This window comes from Tamandua tetradactyla, chromosome 8, assembly GCF_023851605.1.
Source record: "Tamandua tetradactyla isolate mTamTet1 chromosome 8, mTamTet1.pri, whole genome shotgun sequence".
In the NCBI taxonomy this organism is placed as follows: domain Eukaryota; kingdom Metazoa; phylum Chordata; class Mammalia; order Pilosa; family Myrmecophagidae; genus Tamandua; species Tamandua tetradactyla.
The window spans coordinates 82689431-82712283 of NC_135334.1; the positions used below are offsets into that span (position 1 = coordinate 82689431).

Genomic DNA, 22853 nt, shown 5'->3' on the forward strand with positions numbered 1-22853 from the left:
GTGAACGGACATTCGAGAATAAACTTGGAATATATCATTGGTAACAGAGTCCAGCAGGAGTTAGAAACAGGGTAAGATAATGTGTAATTGGAGCTGAAGGGATACAGACTGTGCAACACGACTAGATACAAAAACTCAAAAATGGACAGCACAATAATACCTAATTGTAAAGTAATCATGTTAAAACACTGAATGAAGCTGCATCTGAGCTATAGGTTTTTTTTTTTTGTTTTTCTGTTTGTTTGTTTGTGTCTTTTTTTCTTTTTCCTTTTCTTTTTTTTTTTTACTATTATTATTATTTTATTTTTTCTCTATATTAACATTCTATATCTTTTTCTGTTGTTTTGCTAGTTCCTTTCCTTAAATCGATGCAAATGTACTAAGAAATGATGATCATGCTTCTATGTGATGATGTTAAGAATTACTGATTGCACATGTAGAATGGAATGATTTCTAAATGTTGTGTTAATTTCTGTTTTTTCTTTAATTAATAAAAAAAAAATTAGAGGAGACAGAATTTGGAACAACTCATCAAAGATGTTCAAACAAATCTCCTGAATCAGTTCAAAGAAATGAAGGGAAATATATATAAAGAGAGATAGGATTTTAAGAAGATACTAGAAGACCATAAAGAAGAATTTGAAAAACTACATAGAAAAAATAACAGGCATTATGGAAATAAAAGAAATTGTAGATGAAATTTAAAATATACTTGAGACACACAATAGCAGATTTGAAGAGGCAGGAGAAAGAATCACCGAGCTAGAAGACAGAGCAAACAAATTAGAACAGACAAAAGAACAAATGAAGAAAAAAATGGAAAAATTTGAGCAGGGCCTCAGGGAATTGATTGACAACACAATGCCACAAATATATGCATCATGGGAGTCCCTGAAGGAGAAGAGACAGGAAAGGTGCCAGGAAGAACATTCAAAGAAATAATGGCTGAAAACTTCCCAACCCTAAAAAGCGACATAGATATGCAAATCAAGAGATCCACTGTACTCAAATAGAGTAGATGCAAACAGACAAACTCCAACACACATACTAATCAAACTGTAAAATGCTGAAAAGAAGACAAAATTCTGAAGGCAAAAAGAGAAAAGCAATTCACCATATACAAAGTAAGCCAAATAACACTAAGTACTGATTTCTTATCAGACATAATAGAGGCAAGAAAGCAGTAGTACCATACATTTAAGATACTGAAAGAGAAAAATTGCCAGTCAATAATTCTCTATTCAGCAAAGCTGTCCTTCAAAATAAGGGTTTAAAATATTCACAGATAAACAGAACCTGAAACAGTTTATTCATAAGAGACTGGCCTTATGAGAACTACTAAAGGGAATCCTGTCAGCTGAAAAGAAAGGATGGAGAGAGGGGTCTGGAAGAGGGTAAAGAATTAATGAATATTAGTAAAAGTAAATTAAAGGAAAAAAAGAGAGAGAAAAAATATATCTGATAAATAAAAACCAAATGATAACATGTTTGAATTAAGAAGTATCTTTACAGGCGGGCCACGGTGGCCCAGCAGGCAAGAATGCTCGCCTGCCATGCCAGAGGACCCAGGTTCGATTCCCGGTGCCTGCCCATGTTAAAAAATATATATATATCTTTACAGTAATAAGTTTGAATATTAATGGATTAAACTCCCCAATCAAAAGACACAGTTTGGCAGAATGAATAAAGAAATATGATCCATCTATTTGCTGTTTACAAGAGACTCACTGAAGACCCAAAGATATAAACAGGTTGAAAGTGAAAGGATGGAAAAAGATATTCCATGCAAGTAATAAACAACCACAACAAAAAAGCTGAGGTAGCTATACTATATTGGACAAAATAGACTTTAAATGCAAATATGTTAAAAGAAATAAAGAAGGGGGTGGGCCACAGTGGCTCAGCAGAGGCAAGAATGCTTGCCTGCCATGCCAGAGGACCTGGGTTCAATTCCCGGTGCCTGCCTATGTAAAAAAAAAAAAAAAAAGAGAGAGAGAGATAAAGAAGGACACTATATATTAATAAAAGGGGCAATGCATCAAGGAGACATAACACTCATAAATATATATGCACCTAATCAAAGAGCACCAAAGTATATGAGGCAAACATTGGCAAAACGTATAAAGGGATAAAAATGACTCTACCATATTAGTGGGACATTTCAACACATCACTCTCTCCAATGGATAGAATATCTAAACAGAGGATCAATAAAGGAACAGAGAACCTAAATAATATGATAATGAAATCGACCTAACACACATATATAGAGCATTGCACCAAAATAGCAGGATATACATTCTTTTCAAGTGCTTATGGAACATTATCCAAGATAGATGACACAAAAAAGGTCTTAATAAATTTAAAAAGATTGAAATTATACAAAGCACTTTCTCTGATCTAATGGAATGAAGCCAGAAATCAATAACAAGAGAGAACTAGAAAATATACAAATAAACCCAATTGGTAGGTCAAAGAAGAAATTGCAAGAGAAATCAGTAAATATCTTGAGATGAATGAAAATGAGAACACAACATATCAAAATTAATGGGACACAGTGAAGGAAATGCTGAGAAAGAAATTTATACCCATAAACATCTATATTAGAAAGGAACAAGGAGTTTAAATCAATGACCTAACTGAAAAACTGTAGAAAGGACAGCAAACGAGTCCCACAGCAAGCAGAATGAAAGAAATAATAAAGATTAGAGCAGAAATTAAAGAGATAGAGAATTCAAAAACAATAGAGAGAATCAATAAAACCAAAAGTTGATTCTTTGAGAAAATTAATAAAATTGACAAACCCTTTGCTAGACTGACAAAGATGAAAAGAGAGAAGCCACAAATAAATAAAATCAGAAATGAGACGAGGGTATTACCACAGACCCTGAAGAAATAAAAAGGTCACAGGAGGATACTATGAACAATTGTATGCCAACAAACTAGACAACTTAGATGAAAGGAGCACCTTTCTAGAAACACATGAACAGCCCTCATTGACTTGAGAAGAAATAGAAGACCTCAACAAATCAATCCCAAGAAAACAGACTGAATCAGTCATGAAAAACCTCCCAACAAAGAAAACCCCAGGACCAATGGTTTCACAAGCAAATTTTATCATGAATTCCAAGAAGAATTTACACACTTCCTGCACAAACTCTTCCAAAAAAATTGAAGAAGAGAGAACAGTACCTAACTCATTCTATAAAGTCAACATTACCTAATATTAAAACCAGATAAAATACTACAGGAAAAGAAAACTCTGACCAATCTCTCTAATGAATATGATGCAAAAATCTTCAACAAAATGCTGTAAATCAAACTCACCTGCATATTAAAAGAATTATACACCATGACCAAGTGGGTTTTACCCCATATATGCAAGGATGGTTCAACACAACAAAATCAATTAATGTAATACACTATATTAATAAATGAAAAGGAAAAACCATACAATCATCTCGATTGATGAAGGAAAATCATTTGACAAAATTCAGCACCCTTTCAGGATAAAAATATTTCAAAAAGTAGGAATCAAAGGAAATGTCCTCAACATGATAAAGAGCATATATGAAAATCCACAGCTATCATACTCAATGGTGAGCGAATGAAAGCTTTCCCTATAGTCAATGATACCCACTGTCACCAAAGTTATTCAACATTGAACTAGAAGTTCTAGCTTGAGTAATTAGGTAGGAAAATGAAATAAAAGGCATTGAAATTGGAAAACTGAAGCTATTTGCAGATGATATAATCCTACAATTAGAAAATCCTTTAAAAATGTCAACAAAGTTTACTTGAGCTAATAAACAAGTTCAGCAAAGTGTCAGGATACAAGATCAACACACAAAAATTAATAGTGTTTCTATACACTAGTGTTTGAGTTTGCTAGCTACCGGAATGCTATACACCAGAAATGGAATGGATTTTTAAAAGAGAATTTAGTAAGTTGCAAGTTTACAGCTCTAAAGCTGTGAAAATGTTCAAATTAAGGCACCAACAAGAGGTCATCTTCACTCAAGAAAGTCTAATGAAGTTTGGGATTTCTCTCTCATCTTGGAGTCACATATAGCAACATCTGCTTGCTTTTTCTCCTGGCTTCTTGTTTCCTGACGCTTCCCAGGGGGTGTTTGCCTTCTTTATTTCCAAAGATCTCTGGTTGTGTGGACTCTGTTGGTCCTGGTGGCTCTAAAGTTTTTTCCAAAATGGTTCCCTGCTAAAGGGCTCCAGTAGACAACCCCATCTTGAATAATAGGTAGAGACACATCTCCATGAAAACCATCTAATCAAAAGTTACCACCCACAATTGGGTGGGTCACATCTCCATGGAAACAATCAAAAAGGTCCCATCCAGCAATACTGAATGAGGATTAAAGGACATGTCTTTTCTAGGGTACATGATAGCTTCAGACCAGCACAACTAATAATGAGCTATCTGAGGTGGTAATCAAGAACAAAATGTCATTTACAATAGCAGCTGAAACAATCAACTCTCTAGGAATAAATTAAACCTAGGAAGCAAACAACCTGAATACAGAAAACTACAAAACACTGCTAAAAGAAATCAAAGAATACCTAAATAAATGGAAAGATATTTTCTGTTCATGGATTTGAAGGCTAAATGTCATTAAGTTGTCAACTCTACTCAAATTGATCTACAGATTCAATGCAATCCTAATAAAAATTTCAACAGATCATTTTGCAGAAATGGAAAAGCTAATTATCAGTTTTATTTGGAAGAATATGGTGACTCAAATAGCTAAAAACATCTTGAAAAAGAAGAATGAAGTGGGAGGTATCGTGCTTCTTGACTTTAAAGCAGATTATAAAGCCACAGTGGTCAAAATAGCATGGTACTACCATAAAGATAGACATATTGATCAATGGAATCGAATTGACCACTCAGAAATAGATCTATGGTCACTTGATTTCTTCTTCTGACTGAAAATTTAACTTTTATTTATACATGTATAATTAGAATAAGCATTAAACAAAAAATCAGGATAAGTATCACTGCCATTTTGTTTGCAGGGAGAAATAAGGGAAATGGAACAATGACAACATTTTAAGACAGTTCCAAAGTAGCTAGTTTATATATTGTTAATGTAAGAATGCCAAAACGCAATGACTAGAAAATCTCAAATACAACTAAATAGCTCTGCTATCATTCGATAAGGACTGTGAAATTGTTCGTGTATGTTTCAGTTTAGTATAGAAATACATTTTGTATTTTATAAAAGGCAGCAATTAATTATATTTTGGCTTTTATTCTAAATACTTAATTAACGTGGTTAAGGTGACAGTTTTAAGTGAAGGTAATGATAATCATCACAACTTTTTGCAATCTACACACACTGTATAGTGCTTAAATAGAATGAAACCAGTGTTACTTAACTGGCATCTCACACACACACACATACTCACGTAAACAGAACTAGGAAAAAAGTCAAAGGCAATCATTCTAAATGCAATATAGCAAAACATTAAAAATGTAGTTTATCATAGAAATAAACTAATAGGATCAGTACTCACTATATAAATTTAACTGTTTCCAACACAAAGCTTAGAGCCTGTATCAGTCATCTTAATCATAATGGTTTGTAGAAAGCATCTAGTTTCTAGTAGATAAACTATTCCATGAAAGTCTATTTATCTTCTGAACATTTCACATATGTAAAACCAGGATAAGGCTACAACTATCTTGAAGTCTAGACAAGATATTAGATCTTACTGTTAGATTCCCAACCATATGTAAGATAGAAAGGTCTCCATGCAGCATATGCTCTTTGGCTCTGGGAAAGCTTCATGTGCATAATACAGAAGTTGCTGTAGAAGTAAACTGTAGTGGAGTAATCCAGCTAAGTTTCCATTATGAAATTGACCTTTAAACCTCAGGAATGGTGTGATTCATCCGGCTCTTCATAATGCTTGGTGCTATCCATTCAAAGATAAAAGCAGGCATGACTGTCTTATTAACTACAGTCCCAGATATTGACAGTATATCTGCAATTTGTGAGTCCTTCAATCCAATGACATTCTGTCCACTGATTTCACAGCTGTTGTGCTCTGTGAGAAGACTGTTTCTGGCTGCAGAGCTATCTTTCACTATGGACATAATGTTTCCATTTTTGAAGAAAAAGCCAACTTGTCCAGTACTATCCTTATCCATGGCAATAGTGCGTTCAAAAGGCCTATCATGAATAGTCATAGTAATCTTTTCTCCAAAAGCCTGCTTGAGTAGTTTGTGTGCTTTATCAGAGCTCCTGCCTGCCCAGTTTTCACTGTTAATCTGTAGTATTTGATCACCAAATCTCAGACCAACCAAAGAGGCTGGAGAATTAGCTTGGACTAGCTGTATACATATCCCATAATAATTTAAGTCTGAGGTCAATTTTTCCATCTTGAGCCTTACACAAAATAATTTCATGAATCCCCGGCTTAATTTCTGCTCTTTGAATTCCAACATCATTACCAGTTATTGAAGATACCATAGTTCACAATGGAAGGTCTTACTACCAATGCCTGCAATGGTTCTCTAGGGACCATGGCCATATTTGCAAGTAATTCTTCCTCATTTAGACTCAGGCCCATGTATTGAGAGAGCTCTCGATACAGTTTTAGGACAGAGACTTCCATCTTAGCGATGGGAGCAAAAGCTTCTGACAAAACTTCTGGATTGGTAGGGTTTGGAGAAAAGGCAGCCTGAGCCTAATTTACTGTCTCTATTTTAAGGTCTACAAGAGACAGATACCAAGACATTTTTGCAGGATTTTTCTGGGATGGACAGCTCACTGCCACCCTCTCCACACAGACTTTGAAATCTGAAGGCAGGAAAGAGGCACACACTTGGGAGGCTGTCTGCCTGCCGCATCACCTCAATAGATTTTTGACAAGGCTGCTATGCCGGTTTGAATCTGTGGTGGACCCCAGAAAGCCATGTCCTTTCATCCTCATTCAGTACTGCTAGCTGGGTGATTTTTGATTGTTCTCATGGAGATGTGACCCACCCAATTGTGGGTGATAACGTTTAATTAGATGGCTTCCATGGAGTTGTGACTCCACCCATTCCAGGCGGGTCTTGATTACTTTACTGGAATCCTTTAAAAGAGGAAACATTTTGGAGAGAGCCACAAGTGAGAGCCACGACAGAGCCATGAGAACCATGAGAGCCCATGTAGCCAGAGACCTTTGGAGATGAAGAAGGAAAACGCTGCTGGGGGAGCTCCATGAAACAAAAAGTCTGGAGGGAAAGGTAGGAGGTGTCACCATGTTTGCCATGTGTCTTTGCAGTTGAGAGAGAAACCCTGAACTTCATTGGTTTCATTCCAATGGAATGGAAATGGAAAATAGAACAGCTCCCAAGCCCACTCAATCGGGACATAACAGTCTCTTCAATAAATGGTTTTGGATATCCATAACAAAAAGAAGGAAAGAGGACCCCTATCACAAACCCCATATAAAAAATTAACTCAAAATGGATTAAAGATCTAAATATAACAACCAATATCATAAAACTCCTAGAAGAAAATATAGAAAACATCTCCAAGATCTAATTATAGGGGGTAGTTTCTTTAGACTTTACACCCAAAGCACAAGCACAAAAGAAAAAATGGATAAATGGGAATTCTTCAAAATCAAATACTTCAATGCTTCAAAGGACTTTGTCAAAAGGGAACCAACTCAATGGGAGAAAAGGTTTGGAAACCATCTATCTGATAAGTGTTTGATATCTAGAATATATAAAGGAATCCTACAACTTAACAATAAAAAGACAAACAACCCAATTTAAAAATGGGCAGAAGACATGAAAAGACATTTTTACCAAAGAGGAAAAACAAATAAAAAGCACATGAAAAGATGCTCGCTTCATTAGCTATTAGGAAAATGCAAATCAAAATCACAAGATATCATCTCACACCTATTAGAATGGCTGCTATTAAACAAACAAGTGTTGGAGAGGATATGGAAAAATTGGAACATACTCACTGCTGGTGGGAATGTAAAATGGTACAGCTGCATTACAGGACAGTTTGGCAGTTCCTTAGGAAGCTAAATATAGTTGTCTTATGACGCAGCAATCCCACTACTTGGGATATACCCAGAAGATCTTAAAGCAGGAACGTGAACACAGATCTATACACGGATATATTCATAGTGGCATTAATCACAATTGCTAAAAAATGGAAACAATCCAAGTGTCCATAAACAGAAGAATGGATAAACAAAATGTAGTATATACATACTATGGAATATTATTCAGTGGGAAGAAGGAATGAAGTCCTGAAGTACATAACAACATGGATGAACCTTAAGGCTATTACCTTAAGTGAAATGAGTCAGACACAAAAGGACAAATATTGTATGATTTTACTGATATGAACTAAATATAATATGTAAACTCTAGACATAAAATAAAGAATATAGGTTACCAAGATATAGAATGAGGCTAAAGAATGGGGAGTGGTACCAGTTTGATATGTGTAGAATGTTAACTAGGTTGAACTTAAACACTTGGAAATGGATTGAGGTGTTTATAGTCTGTTATTGTAAGATTAATTAACAGTTCTGAATGGCATGGTGTGGAAAGGGGAATTTTAGAGTCATGTATGGCACCAGAAGGACAGTAGGAGGTAAAAACATGGGAATGTACAACACAATGAATCTTGTTATGAACAATGCCCATATTAACTGTACAAATATTAAAAAGTTCTTTCATGTAGTAGAATAAATGTATGACGCTATTGGAAGGAGTTAACAATAGAGTTATTTATGAGGGAAAATGGACCTATGGCAAACTATGGATTATAGTTATGGTCTAGTTTGTAAGCTGCTGGAATGCAATATAACAGAAACAGAATGGCTTTTTAAAAGGGGAATTAAATAAGTTGCTGATTTACAGTTCTACAGCCAAGAAAATACCCCAATTAAAGGAAGTCTATAGAAATGTCCACTCTAAGGCACCCAGGGAAAGATACCTTGGTTCAAGAAGGCCGATGAAGTTTAGGGTTTCTCTCTCAAGTGGAAAGGCACATGGCAAACACGGTCAGGGTTTCTCTCTCAGCTGGAAGGGCACATGGCAAACACAGCATCATCAGCTAGTTTCCTCTCCAACTCCCTGGGAGGCATTTTCCTTTTTCATCTCCAAAAGTCACTGGCTGGTGGATTCTCTGCTTCATGGTCCTATGGCATTCTCTGTTGTGGCTTTCTTATGGCTCTGACCTTCTTCTCTGCTCTCTGCAAATCTCTAGCTTTCTCAAAAAATTTATAGGATTCCAGTAAAGTAATCAAGACCCACCTGGAATGGATAAAGACATGTCTCCACCTAATCTAGTTTAACACCCACTCTTGAGTGAGTCACATCTCCATGGAGATAATCTAATTAAAGTGTCCAACCTATAGTACTAAATAGGGATTAGAAGAAATGGCTGCCTTTACAAAATGGGATTAGGATTAAAACATGGCTTTTCTAGGGTACATAAACCTTTTCAAACCAGCACAAGTTAACAGTAATATTTTAATGCTCTTTCATCAACAGTAACAAATGTACTACACCAATACTATGGGTCAATAATGGGGGCAGAGATAAGGTCTACGGGAGGATTTGGGTTTTCTCTTTAAGTTTTATTTCTTTTCTGGAGTAATGAAAATATTCTAAAATTGATTATAGGGTTGCAAGCACAACTATGTGATGATACTGTAAACCAGTGACAGTGTACTTAGGATGGTTTGTATGGTATGTGAATATATCCCAATAAAACTGCATTAAAAATTTTTCCTGACAAGAATTACAATCAAATTTAATTTGTCTTTGGCTGGCTGAATACTAATTATTTTAATTTAAACAAAAACAAAATAGAACTGTCTACTCGCATTCATTTTTTTCTCATTTATGAATTTACCTCAAAGATTTGTTACTAAAAGAAATCTAACAGGCCAAATGATGTCATTCACATTTTAGAAGCACAAAATTAATCAAGTATGGTATGCTGGTTTGAATCTGTTTGTTATGTATCCAGAAAAGCCTATGTTCTTCTAATCCATTCCTGTGGGCACAGACCTATTATGGATGGGACATTCTGATTAGGCGGTTTCCATGGAGATGTGACCCACCCAGTGCAAGGTGGGTCCTAACCCTTTACTGGAGTCCTTTAAGAGAGCTCACGGAAAGAAAATTTAGAAAGAAAATGCCCTGGGGGCTAAGAGAGAAAGAAATGCTCAGAGATATTTTGGAGACAGCCATTGAAATCAGAACAAAGAGAAAAGGGCTAATAGACTTTAACACGTTTTCACATGTGACAAAGGAACCTCAGTTATCAGCAACCTTCCCTCAGAAAAGGTATCTCTCTTTTGATGCCTTAATTCAGACATTTTCATGGCCTTAGAACTGTAAATTTGTAACCTAATAAATCCCCATTTAAAAATTCAACCTGTTTCTGGTATACTGCATTCCAGCAGCTTCAGCAAACCAAAACATATGGCAAACCTAATATATATGTATGTAAACACAAAAGATTAATAGCTCTTTACCTATAGAATCAGGAAATAACATTTAAACAAGGCTTTAGGTATAAAAAGATGTATAAGAAAGCTTTTAATGTAATAGTATCTTTGTATCCTCAAAGACTGGAAATACATATAGGTGTTAGATATAATGTAATCATATAAAATAAGTTTAAATCATGGCATTATTTAACTAATACATGAGTTTTCTTTTGGCTACGGTTTTTGTTTTAGTTTCAAAGCTAAGAAAAGTCAATGAAATAATGATACTGAAATTCTCTGAACTTTTATTTGAGCATAAAAAGGTCTCCACATATTGGTCCTAGAAGACACATTTATAGTAATTTCATTAAAAAATGAATACAAGATGAGTTTTAGGAGATATCACTAGCTACAATTTTCTTCCCCAAAAGTAATTTTTTAGTTTTCTTTGCTAAGATCGTATCTACAAAGAACCTAAACAGTCAATTCAGTAAAAAATGTGTTCTCTTCAGGTAAAAAAAAAACAAAAAACAACTCATGGATTGTCTGACATTATGCAGCCCAAGCTGAATGAATGAATACTTGCTATCTACTTACTTGTTTCATAACTTGCTTACAGAATCTAGAAAGTGACCAAATGAGCTTTCTAGATCTAGTATTATATTTTAAAACAGACAAGCACTTGTTCATTATTGCCATTAAGGGTGTAATTAGGGAAATGAATCTATGTGGTCTTATAAAAGGATTTACAGTATATTTAAATTTTACATTATTCCAGAGATTTTTAAATGATTAAGGGATGATGTGTGCTATTTTTTTTCTATTTTAATATGGTCAATGCTCCTCATTGATTACACTGTAATCTAGAGGGAGTCTTACATGTGGTCTCCATACAGACAGTTCAAGAAGGTATGAACAGAAATTTTTACTAAGAAGATTTGGCTCAAAGATCCTGGATAAAACCAGGAGATTCTCTCCTTCATTATTTCCTGATGTTATTTAGTGTCTTTTCTCCTGGTGGATTATAAGCCACCATATATACCACAGGCTTTTACACCAGTACAGGTCCTTCCTTGAATATAAGAAGCATTCAATGAAAATTTATAGGAGGTGATTCTGTGGGAAGGACCCAGAATCACAGCTTGATTGGGCAGAAAAATAGGCACTCGTATGGGAAAAGGTATCAAAGAAAAAAGAGGGTTATATGGAGAAGTATAATTTCAAAGGGAATATGAGGGTTCTCTGTAGATCTAAAGAGGATTGGGCATAAAAGATTAGACCTCTGCATGATTCAGAGATGGAACACACACCAATTTCAATCTAATATAAAAGGCTTCCTTAGAGCAATCAAAGATAAAAGAAGGGGACTTCCTGGGAAAATGGAGGAATAGGGAGCAGCACAACTTACTCCTCTCCCCAAAACAGCAAGTAGGTAGGCAAAAACTGTCTGAATAAACTGTTCTGTGATTCCGGAGACCAGGGAAGTTCTGGGGACATCCAGGGAAGCACAGGACAAAGAGACTGAGAAACCATGGTCAGAGAGTGGGATTAATTCTATCTATGGTTCCTGGTGCCTATCCCCAAGCCTTGAGGGACACCTTCTTGCCTGGGGGCCTGCTGCAGGCTGGGATAGCCACAGGAGCCCTTCCCTGCAAGTACAGAGGGGTGCACAGCCAAGTACTGAGTCAGATGTTGGCCGGCAAATTTAGAATGCAGGATTGTGCTGGTGCAGCTCATCTCAGTCAGAAGCCACTGGGCACCACCGTTTCAACCACCTCAGAAGCAGAGCTAGCAAAGGGCCAAAAACAGCCTTGCTTTCTTAGAGCTAAGGGGAAATAGGTTGCCAAAGACCACGATCTCCTGGGCAGGCCAGGAAATGCAGCCTTGTGAAGTGGAAGGGCAAAAAAAAAGGCTTTTGGGGGCTTTCTGCACCATCTCCCCTGCCTTTGGATCTGTTCTTCACTCCTTGAATGAGTATTTGCCCCTGTACTGACTGGGAGATACTGACAAACCAATTGTCAAAGAAGAGCATCAACACAAACCCAACAAAATCCTAGACAAAGGAGAGAAACCAACCTTCAGAATAAAGCCATCAAGGTAATCAGATGCCCAGATATCACAAGTCATACTAACATGCAGGAAGATATCGCCCAGACAAAGAAACAAATTAAAAATTTGGAGGACATATGGAATTTGGAACTACTTAAAGATGTTAAAACAAATCTTGTAAATCAATTTAAGAAAATGGCTAAAGAGGCAAAGGATATTAAGACAGGGGTGAATATAAAGAAGAATTTGAAAGGTATACAAAGAAAAATAACCGATCTTATGGATATGAAAGATACCACAGATGAAATTAAAAATACACTAGAGTTTGAAGCTGCACAAGAAAGGATCAGCAAGTTAGAAAGACAGAGCATGAAAATTCAAACATTAAAAAATAACAGACAGAGGAAATAATGGGAAAATATGAGCAGGGTTTCAGTAAAATACAGACAACATGAAGTACACAAAGATTCACATCACTGGTGTCCCAGAAGGAGAAAGGAAAAGAGACAGAAAAAATATTTGAGGAAATAATGGCCAAAATTTAGCAACTCTTTTAGAGCACACAAATACGCATATCCAAGAAGCACAACATACTCCAAATAGAATAAATCCAAATAGACCCACTCGAAGACACACATTAATCAGACTGTCAAATGCTGAAGAGAAGGAGAAAATTCTGACAGCATCAAGAGAAAAGCAATTTACTACATTCAAGGGAAGCCAAGTAACACAGAGTTCCAATTTCACATCAGAAACTACAGAAGCAAGAAGGCAGTAGCATGATATATTTAAGATACTGTAAGAAAAATTTTCCAGGTAAGAATTCCTTATCCAGCAAAGCTGTCCTTCAAAACTTAGGGAGAGTTCCAAATATTCACAGATAAATGGAAGCTGAGTTCATTAACAAGTGACTAGCCCTACAAAAAATACTAAAGGGAGTTCTGCAGGCTGAAAAGATAAAGTACAGAAATGAAGATTACTAGGAAGGGTAACTAAAATGATAAAAAGAGATTACAAAAATAATAATAAGATAAAACAAATAAAAGCCACAGATTAAAATGGCTAAAGTAAATACTGCCTTTACAGGAATAGCATTGAATATTAATGAATTAAATTCACCAAACAAAAGACACAGATCAGCAGAATGGATAAAGAAATATGGTCTATCTATTTGCTGTTTACAAGATAATTACTGTAAGGACCCAAAGATACAAAGAGGTTGAAAGTGAAAGGATAGAAAAAGATACTCTATGCAAGCTGTAAGTAAATAATAATAATAATAATAATAAAGCTGGAGCAGATACACTATAGCAGATAAAACAGACTTTAAATGCAAAAATGTTGTAACAAAGAAGGACATTATATATTAATAAAAGGGGTGATTCAGCAAGAAGTAATAACAATCATAAGTTTCTATGCATCTAATCAAGGTGCCCCAAATTACATGAAGCAAACATTGGCAAAATTGAAGGGAGTAATAAATGTCTGAACAATAACAGTGGGAGACTTCAACACACCACTCTGATCAACAGATAGAACATCTAAACTGAGGATCAACAAGGAAACAAAGAACTCAAATAACGTGATAAATGAACAAATTCTAACAGACATATATAGAACACTTCACTCCAAAACAGGAGGATATACATTCTTCTCAAGTGCTCTTAGCTCATTTTCCAGGATAGACCACATAATGTAGCACAAAACAGGTCTTAATAAATTTTTAAAGACTGAAAATATACTTTCTCTGATCATAATGAAATGAAGCTAGAAATAAAAAACAGCTGGAGAACTAGAAAATTCACAAATTTATTGAGGTTAAACCACATGCTCTTAAAAAATTAGCGGGTCAAAGAAGAAACTGCAAAAGAAATCAGTAAATATCTTGAGATAAATAAAAATGAGAACACACCACATCCTAACTTCTGGGATACAGTGAAGGCATACTGAGAGAGAAATTTATAGCCCTAAATGCCTACATTAAAAAGGAAGAAAAAGGACTTTCTGTGAAGATGGCAGAATAGACTGGCTCAAGATTAGCCCTGCTCCATGGAAAAGTCAGAGAAGGGATAGAAGGGTAACTGAGGTGGCAATTTGGGAGTGCAGCTGACCCGGGAGAGCCTTCTGCACCACAAGGAGCAGCCCTGGTTGCAGAGGCTGAGGAAATGAGAGGCAGAAAGCTGGAGCCTGGCATGGAGGCACAGAGGCAAGGGGCTGCAGAGCCTGCAGGAGTGCAAGGACAGGAGCCCGGGACTAGGAAGTAAGCCAGGCTGTGTTCCTTGGGTATGCTACCTTCACCAGTGCAGTCCCATGACCAGCTACACACCCTATACCCCACACACCTGAATGCCGTCACCTACTCCAATTCACCATGCTCCAGGCACCCCCCACCACACCAGCTCCCAGTGCAAGTACCTGCCCCACACCCCCATCCCAAGTGCAGTCCAATCCACCTCTCCTGCACCCTTACCCAGCACTACCTCACCCTCTCTGTTCCCTGCAGGCTGTTGCCAGCACATAAAGGGTGCGGGCACTAACCTCCAGACCTGGGCTACCCCTGCCCCTCCACCTATAGTGTCTCACAGCCTCAGCCTGCCCTGCTGAGTTCTGTGCATCCATTTATGGCACTTCCAGACCCACGCAGGTGTGAGGGCCCCCAATCACATCATTCAGCTCTGGGAACCACACTATACAGCAGTCCTAGAACCACGTGTGTGCATGGCCCTCAACCACACTTCCCAGCTCTGAGAAAGTGTTAACCTGTGCAGCCACAACACATCTGCCCCCAATTCATGAAGGCATAATGCCGACCTGCTACCACAGCTCTACACATGTGCACAAAGGGCCTAGTGCCTTAGATCAGCACACACCAGGGTTACGCCCCCAGACCAGTGCACACGTACAGCTACATCCTCCCTGGAGGCTAGGCACCCAGATTCACAAGCATCAGCTTAATATCCCCAACCTGCACCCATGCCTGCCCTGAAGCAAATCACAGCACTGAGTGCTCCACACCATGCCCTGCTCCCTGCTCTACAATCATCCCACAAACACAAGGCCTTACACTATTGAAAGAAATCAACTCTCAAAGTAAATCAATCCAGATATCTACATGCCATGAAGACAGCAGAAGATCACTAAGCATATCACAATGCAGACAGATATAGTCCTGCCTAATGACCAAATTAAAACACCAGAGGAGAGACGGATATTGGAACAGCTAATCAAAGATGTTCATATAACTCTCCTTAATAAAATAAGTGGGATGGCAAATGACATAAAGGAGATCAAGAAGACAATAGAGGAGCATAAAGAGGAATTTGAAAGAATAAATAGAAAAATAGCGGCTATCACAGAGATTAAAGACTCTGCTGATCAAATAAAAAACATACTAGAGGCACACAACACCAGATTTGAAGAGACAGAAGGAAAAATAAGTGATAAAGAGGACAGGATAATTGACTTCGAAGACTCAAAACAGCAAATGGCAAAAAAGATGGAAAAAATTGAATGGGAACTCAGGGAAATGATAGACGAAACAAAGCGCACAAATATAGGAATCACTGGTATCCCAGAAGGAGAAGAGAGGCATAAAGGGCTAGGAAGAGTAGCTGAGGATATAATGGGGGAAACTTCCTAACCCAACGAACTGCAAACAGAATAAATCCAAATAGGCCTTCCCCAAGGCACATACTAATCAATCTGTCAAATTTTGATGAGAAGCAGAAAATCCTGAAAGTGGGGAAGAAAAAAAAATCTACTACATACAAGGGAAATCAAATAAGACTGAGTTCAGACTACTCAACTAGCACCCTGGAAGCAAGAAGGTAGTGGTATGATATATACAAGATCTTGAAAGAGAAAGACTTCCAGCCAAGAATTCTGTACCCAGCCAAATTGTCATTCAAAATTGAGGGAGAGATTAAAGTTTTCACAGACAAAGAAGTCCTGAAACAATTTGTCAACAAGAGACCAGCCTACAAGAAATACTAAAAGGAGTTCTGCCAGGTGAAAAAAAAAAAAGACAGCAGAGGGAAGTCTGGAGGAGAGCACAGAATTGAAGACTACCACTAAAGGTAATTTAAAGAATACAAAGTGAAAGAGGGGAAAGAATATATAGATCTGATGTATAAAATAAAAAAGATAAAATGCTGGAATCAAGAAATGCCTTTTCAGTAATAACTTTGAATGTTAACAGAATAAACTTATCAATTAAAAGCTAGAGATTGGCAGAATGGATTAAGAAACATAATCGAGCTATATGCTGCTTACAAGAGACTCATATTAGACACAAGGATACAAATAGATTGAAAGTGAAAGGATTTTCCATACAAGTTGTAAACAAAAGAAAGCAGTAGTAGCTATACTAATATCACACAAAATAGACTTTAAATGTAAAGATATCATAAGAGATAAAGAAGGACACTATACACTAATTAAAGGGTCAATTCACCAAGAAGATGTAAGAATCATAAATGTTTATGCTCCCAATCAAGGAGCTCCAAAGTACATGAGATAGACATGGGCAAAACTTAAGGGAGTGATAGATGTTTCAACGATAATAGTAGGAGACTTCAATACACCACTCTCCTCTATAGATAGAACAACCAGACAGAAAATCAACAAGGAAACAGAGAAGTTAAATAAGTTGGTCAACGAATTAGACCTAACAGACATATATATAGGTCACTGAACCCCAAAGCACAAGGTTCTACATTCTTCTCTAGTGCTCATGGAACATTCTCCAGGGTAGATCATATGCTGGGGAACAAAACAGGTCTTTATAAATTTAAAAACACTGAAATTATTCAAAGCACTTTCTCTGATCACAATGAGATGAAGCTGGATCTCAATAATCACCAAAGAACGAGAACATTCAGAAATATGTGGAGATTAAATAGCACACTTGTTCTAGTTTGCTAGCTGCCAAAATGCAATATACCAGAAACCAAATGCTTCTAAACAGGAGAATTTAATAAGTTGCTAGTTTACAGTTCTAAGGCCAAGAAAATGTCCCAATTAAAGCAAGCCTATAGAAATGTCCCATCAAAGGCATCCAGGGAAAGATACCTTGGTTCAACAAGATCAATGAAGTTCAGGGTTTCTCTCTCTCAAGTGAGAAGGCATATGGCGAACCCAGTCAGGGTTTCTCTCTTGGCTGGAAAGGCATGTGGCGAACATGCGTCATCTGCTAGCTTTCTCTCCCAGCTTCCTGTTTCATGAAGTTCCCTGGGAGGTATTTTCCTTCTTCATCTCCAAAGGTAGCCAGCTAATAGACTCAGCTTCGTGGTGCTACAGTATTCTCTGCTCAATCTGAATCTCTCTCCAAAATGTTTCCTCTTTTACAGGATTTCAGTAAACTAATCAAGACCCATCCAAATAGGCACAGACATGCCTCCACTTAATCCAGTTTAACAACACTCTTGATTTAATCACATCTCAGGGATATGATCTCATTACAGTTTCAAATATACAGTACTGAATAGGGATTAGAAGAAACAGCTGCATTTACAAAATAGGATTAGGATTAAAACATGGCTATTCAAGGGTACATACATCATTTCAAACTAGCACAATGCTCTTAAATAACCAGCGGGTCAAAGAAGAAATTGCTAGAGAAATTAGTAGCTATCTGGAGATGAATGAAAATGATGATACAATTTCTCAGAATTATGGGATGTGGCAAAGGCTGTGCTGAGAGGGAAATTTATGGCCCTAAATGCCCATATTTAAAAAAAAGAAATAGCAAAAATTGGGACTTAACAGCTCATCTGGAGGAACTTGAGAAAGAACAGCAATTTAACCCCAAAGCAAACAGAAGAAGAGAAATAACAATGATTAAAATAGAGATAAATGAAAGGGAGAACAAAAGCAAAATAGAAAGAATCAATAAACCAAAAGTTGGTTCTTTGAGAAAAATAAATAAAATTGATGGGCCACTAGCAAGACTGACAAAAAATAAGAGAGAGAGGAAGCAAATAAACAAAATCAGAAATGAGAAGGGTTGTGTTACCACAGACCCTGAAGAAATAAAATAAATCATAAGGGGTGGGGAGAGGCCAAGATGGCAATTTAGCAAGGTGAACAATTTAGTTCGTCGCCCAGAACAGCTACTAAATAACCAGGAACAGTACAGAACAGCTCCTGGGGCCACATCAGTGACTGGACACACAGCATACCCCAATCTGCACCAGCTGGACCAGCTGGACCAGCTGCAAGCTGCCCCAGAACTGTGAGTTTCCCAAGCTGCACTGGTCAGTGCCCATCCCGCAAAGGCTGCTTCCCAGAGGGGAAAGAAAAGAGACTTTACCAGCAGCAGGGGCTGAGCACAACCAAACGCCAATTGTGGAATTAATTCACAAATTCTGACAACTAAAAATAGGCCCCCAGCTCAGGTGAACCTGGTCAAAGCCAAGGTCGCTCATTTTTGCCCCAGTGCCAAGCGGGCAGGGCTGACAGAAAAAGAAAAAAAAAAGAAACAGAGGTTTTTGTGGTTCTGTTTCTACAAAGTCTTGACTGCCTTCAGATACAATGGCAGGACTTTTCAGGCTGCAACTGCCCCAGGCATAGCAGAAAGAAGCTTGTTTGAGGACTTGTCTGGAGCCTGTGCCTTCCCCAGGGAAAGTGTGAAGCCCAATACAGGTGGAATCTCTCCCTTAGTAATTCACACCCCAGGTATTGGTAATTTGAAGCCATTAAAACCAGCCTACAAACTCTCCTGTCTCCACCACTCCCCCAGCAGAAAGAGTCTACCAAAGTAAAAGGTACCCCATCATCTTATGCTGGTGGGACCTGCCACATACTGGGCAGGATAAGAAAAACAGAGTCCAGAGACGTCACAGGAAAGTCTTTCAATCTGCAGGGTCTCACCCTCAGGGAAAACTGATGAAGGTGACTCTTTCCTCTTGACAGGGGGCCAGTTTGGTCTGGGAAAATGCAGCTGGGGTCTATAATACCTAAGTAGACCCTCCTAAGGGTGGGGTGTGGGGGGTGGGAAAGGCACCATACAGGCAGGGCAAGAAACAAACACTGAAAAATTCTCCTCTGTTAAACAAAACCTAAGCTAGAGGTCAAGAAAAAGCTGAACTGAATGTCAAAGAACAGATAGACAACAAATTCATCCAGCAAGAAAACCCTAGGTAAAAGAAGTGAAAACAATCTCCAAAATAAATTAATTAAGGTAATTAAATGCCTAGACACCAGCAAAAAATAACAAATCACACTAGGAAAATTGAAGATATGGCCCAGTCAAAGCAACAAACCAACAATTCAAATGAGATACAGGAGCTGAAACAATTAATTCAGAATATACGAACAGACATAGAAAACCTCATAAAAATCAAATCAAAGAATTGAGGGAGGATATAAAGAAGGCAAGGGATGAACAGAAAGAAGAAATTGAAAGTCTGAAAAAACAAATCACAGAACTTATGGCAATGAAAGGCACAGCTGAAGAGAAGAAAAAAACAAAGGAAACCTACAATGGTAGATTTCGAGAGGCAGAACTGGAGGATGGAACATCTAAAATCTGACAAGCAAAAGAAAATATAGGGAAAAAATGGAAAAACATGAGCAGGGACTCAGGGAATTGAATGACAATATGAAGCACACGAATATATGTGTTGCAGGTGTCCCAGACAGAGAAGAGAAGGGAAAAGAAGGAGAAAAACTAATGGAGGAAATTATCACTGAAAATTTCCCAACTCTTATGAAAGACTTAAAATTACAGATCTAAGAAGTGCAGCGTACAGCAAAGAGAAAAGATCCTAATAGACGTACTCCAAGACACTTACTAATCAGAATGTCAGAGGTCAAAGAAAAAGAGAGAATCTTGAAAGCAGCAAAAGAAAAGCAATCCTTCACTTACAAGGGAAGCCCAATAAGACTATGCATAGATTTCTCAGCAGAAACCATGGAGGCGAGAAGATAGTGGGATGATATATTTAAATTACTAAAAGAGAAAAATTGCCAACCAAGAATTCTATATATCCAGCAAAATTGTCCTTCACAAATGAGGGAGAAATTAAAACATTCTCAGAAAAAAATCACTGAGAGAATTTGTGACCAAGAGACCAGCTCTGCAAGAAATAGTAAAGGGAGCACTAGACACAGATATGACAAGACAGAAGATAGAGGTATAGAAAAGAATGTAGAAATGAAGACTATGAGTAAAGGTAAAAAGAAGGAAAATTAGATATGACATATAAAATCCAAAAGGAAAAATGGTAGAAGAAAGTACTACCCATACAGTAATAACACTAAATTTTAATGGATTAAACTCCCTAATCAAAAGACATAGACTGGCAGAATGAGTTAAAAAACAGGACCCATCTATATGCTGTCTACAGAAAACACATCTTAGACCCAAGGATAAACATAGGTTGAAAGTGAAAGGCTGGGAAAAGATATTTCATGCAAATAACAATCAGAAAAGAGCAGGAGTAGCTATACCAATATCCAACAAATTAGACTTCAAATGTAAAACAGTTAAAAGAGACAAAGAAGGATACTACGTATTAATAAAAGGAATAATTCAGTTAGAAGACATAACAATCATAAATATTTATGCACTGAGCCGGAATGCTCCAAAATACATGCAGCAAACACTGAAAAGAGAAATAGACACATCTACCATAATAGTTGGAGACTTCAATTCACCACTCTCATCAATGGACAGAACATCTAGACAGAGGATCAATAAAGAAATAGAGAAGTTGAATAATACAATAAATGAGCTAGACGTAACAGACATTTAGAGAACATTACACCCCACAACAGCAGGATACACCTTTTTTTCAAGTGCTCATGGATCATTCTCAAGGATAGACCATATACTGGGTCACAAAGCAACTCTTAATAAATTTAAAAGCACTGAAATCATACAAAACACTTTCTCAGATCATAAAGGAATGAAGTTGGAAATCAATAACACGCAGAGTGCCAGAAAATTCACAAATACGTGGAGGCTCAACAACACATTCTTAAACAACGAGTGGGTCAAGGAAGAAATTACAAAAGAAATCAGTAAATATTTCGAGGAAAATGAAAATGAAAACACAACATATCAAAACTTATGGGATGCAGCAAAGGCAGTGATAAGAGGGAAATTTATTGCCCTAAGTGCCTATATCAAAAAAGAAGAAAGGGAAAAAATGGAGGAATTAACTGTCCACTTGGAAGAAGTAGAGAAAGAACAGCAAACTAACCCAAAGTTAAGCAAAAGAAAGGAATAATGAAGACTGGAGCAGAAATAAATGAAATTGAGAACATGAAAACAATTGAGAAAATCAACAAAACCAGAAACTGGTTTTAGGAGAAAATCAGTAAGATTGACAGACCCTTAGCAAGACTGACAAAAAGAAGAAGAGAGAGGATGCAAATAAATAAGTTAAGAAACAGAAGAGGAGACATAACCACTGACTCCACAGAAATACAGCAAGTAATCACAGGATACTATGAACAACTTTATGCTAATAAATACGACAATGTAGATGAAATGGACAAGTTTCTAGGAAGGCATGAACAACGAACTTCGACTCGAGAAGAAATAGACGACCTCCTGAAACCAATCACAAGAAATTGAATCAGTCATTAAGAAGCTCCCCCAAGGGCAGACCACAGTGGCTCAGCAGGCAAGAATGCTCGCCTGCCACGCCAGAGGACCTGGGTTCGATTCCCGGTGCCTGCCCATGTGAAAAAAAAAAAAAAAAAAGCTCCCCCAAAAGAAAAGTCCAGGGCCAGATGGCTTCACAGGTGAATTCTACCAAACATTCCAGAAAGAATTAGTACCAATCCTGCTCAAACTCTTCAAAGAAATGAAGAGGAGGGAGAGCTACCTAACTCATTCTACAAAGCCAACATCACACTCATACCAAAGCCAGACAAAGGTATTACAAAAAAAAAAGAAAACTACAGACCAATCTCTCTAATGAATATAGATGCAAAAATCCTCGACAAAATTCTAGCAAATTGAAACCAGCAACACATTAAAAGAATTATACATCATGACCAAGTAGGATTCATCCCAGGTATACAAGGATGGTTCAACATAAGAAAATGAATTAATGTAATGCACCATATCAACAAATCAAAACAGAAAAACCACATGATCATTTCAATTGATGCAGAAAAGGCATTTGACAAAATTCAACATCCTTTCCTGTTGAAAACACTTCAAAGGATAGGAATAGAAGGGAACATCCTCAGGATGATAAAGGGAAAATGGGGAAAAACTGAAAACTTTCCCCCTAAGATGAGGAACAAGACAAGGATGTCCACTATCACCACTGTTATTCAACACTGTGTTGGAAGTTCTAGCCAGAG

At 37.2% G+C, this 22853-nt stretch overlaps 1 protein-coding gene and 1 pseudogene across 20 annotated transcripts in view; both read right to left on the reverse strand.

Moving 5' to 3' along the window:
• STK33 (serine/threonine kinase 33) overlaps positions 1-22853 on the reverse strand; it is a 401742-nt gene that overhangs the window by 190675 nt on the left and 188214 nt on the right. The window lies entirely within an intron of this gene.
• On the reverse strand, positions 5046-7379 carry LOC143643648 (syntenin-1 pseudogene; annotated as a pseudogene).